The following is a 2,089-nucleotide window of genomic DNA, read 5'->3' on the forward strand; positions in this document are numbered from 1 at the left end:
AGTTAAACTTTCAGGATCTTCATTTGCTGATGTGGCATGACTGTAAATGAGAAGAAATAGCTGCAAACATCCATTATTAATCAGAACGTGGAAAATACTAAGTTTGAATCTAGGGAAATTGGGTTCAAAGTCTCAGCTACAGGAAGAAAGAGCAGTTTGGGCCTAGAAACAAGGATATTAGAAGTTATGAGATAGTTTGGTATACAAAGCCCTTTTGGTTTTTACAACCATATTCAAATTTATTCCTTTTACCCAGATTAACAAAATATATCAGAGAAAAAACTAAAAATTGAATTTAACAAAAGCAATAATTTTGAAAGTGGAACATACCTTTTTTTTTAGAATATTGCAAATAGTCACCTCTGAGTCAATTTAACCACATGAAGGGAACAAAGTTGTTAAAACATGGCTGTGTTCAGCTGAGCCACTTATCTGAACTACAGTAAAGCACTTGAAATCAGTCCTAAAGATCAAGGTTTTAAAACCATTTCAAGAGACAAGACCCTAAGTGTTTTATAGCCATCTTTGTAAGAGGTGTTTTTCCTTCCCCAGTCAAAGCTTAACTAGAAGGTTGCTTTTACTTACTTTTTTCCTCGTATCTTCAGTTCTAAATACTATTATAATTGGTAATACGGTCTATATCTTGTCTGATCTGCTTGATGTGGTCCAAGAAGTGGGGTTTAAAAAGGCAGACCCTGCCTTTGTGGAGGGGGTAGCCTTGGTGCAGGCCACATATCATGACTCACTTCCCTTGTAAATGGAGAGCTCAGAATTCCTTGATCTTCAGTGAACTGTCATAAAGAGTTATAATGATGAGAAGGGTGGACACTCATAGGTGGACCACCAAGTTGAGATAGGGGAGGTCCTGGAGGAAATTATCTCATATAAGGTGGCATCCAGGCAATAAAATGTCTACGAGGAAGGTGATAGAGCTTGGCTATAAATCAACCGAGGGGAACCTGAGGCTTGGGGAGGATGTGGCGTTAGATGGCTTACTGGTGGTGGAGTAAGTGGGGTGATGCATAATGTTGCTGTGGAAGCATAATATCTTCAGTGTGTGATACTATTGGTTGACCCTGATATGATGGTGAGTAGCTGCAAAGGTAAGAGGTAGAATTTCAAAGCACCTGAATTTAAATCGTTCTGAATAGAGATGGTTATTAGATTGCCATGTTTTCTTGTTGAAATATGAAAGGTTTCCTGACTTGGAAGGAGGTGGAGTTGGAGATGGAGCTGTGGATAATTCTGCTGGAAGAACACAGATATCCTCATGTGGCTGACCATTTGGCTCATGTGGCACATGTTGCAAAGGAGGTGGTGGTAGCATGATGTGCTGCTTTGGCAGGATACAGTTCATATGGTGCTTATCTGGCTGCATTGTAAAATGGGTGTAATATGGTTTCTATGGTGCTTGTCTGGCAGCATTATAAAACAATTAGAGATTTCAGCTTGGTGGTAGAGCAATGCGGAGGATGAACTATTTCAAGTTAAGCACTGGTAACAGGTTTTCCATCTCTTATATGACAGAAGTTGATATGAGCCTGTAAGTCTCTCTGAGACAAATACGTTCTCTTGCATCCTTGAACCGTGCTACACATGAAGATAGAACCTTGTGTGTGCTTCTCAGTTCGATTCACAGGATTGCTACAGCCTGGACACATCTTGTCTCCCTTTTCTCCACGTAAAATAGCACAATCATAGCAAAAAACATGCTTCCATAGCATCATCTGCCCATAGATTTTAATCGGTAATCCACATTTGTCACAGAAACGGTGTATCATCCTTTTCATCTAAGATGTTTATCTGAAAATCCCAAAAATGGTGTTGAATAAATCTTTGCTGATTTCTAGATGGTTCACCCCCACTACAGTCATACCATCCGGTTTCTCACAAGGCAATCCTTCAGCGCCTTCCATGATTCCGCTCGCAGGGCACAGTGGAAACGGAAGTCAACCTTGCTCTCTGGCGCTCGCGTGCGTGCGTGTGTGTGCATGCATGCATGTGACCTACCTTCTTGAGCTCAGGAAGCAGAAGGGTGACTAGGTTTCCCCAGCTTTGACCTCCTAGGGCTTCATTTTCTCTCTTTACC

The 2,089-nt window shown here is 41.0% G+C and overlaps 1 pseudogene; it reads right to left on the reverse strand.

The window, feature by feature from the left end:
• Window positions 1-522: 522 nt before the first annotated feature.
• Window positions 523-1,742, reverse strand: LOC101361272 (E3 ubiquitin-protein ligase Hakai-like; annotated as a pseudogene).
• Between the last annotated feature and the right edge of the window lie 347 nt (window positions 1,743-2,089).

This window comes from Trichechus manatus, unplaced genomic scaffold (genome assembly GCF_000243295.1).
Source record: "Trichechus manatus latirostris isolate Lorelei unplaced genomic scaffold, TriManLat1.0 scaffold00066, whole genome shotgun sequence".
Taxonomy (NCBI): Eukaryota; Metazoa; Chordata; class Mammalia; order Sirenia; family Trichechidae; genus Trichechus; species Trichechus manatus.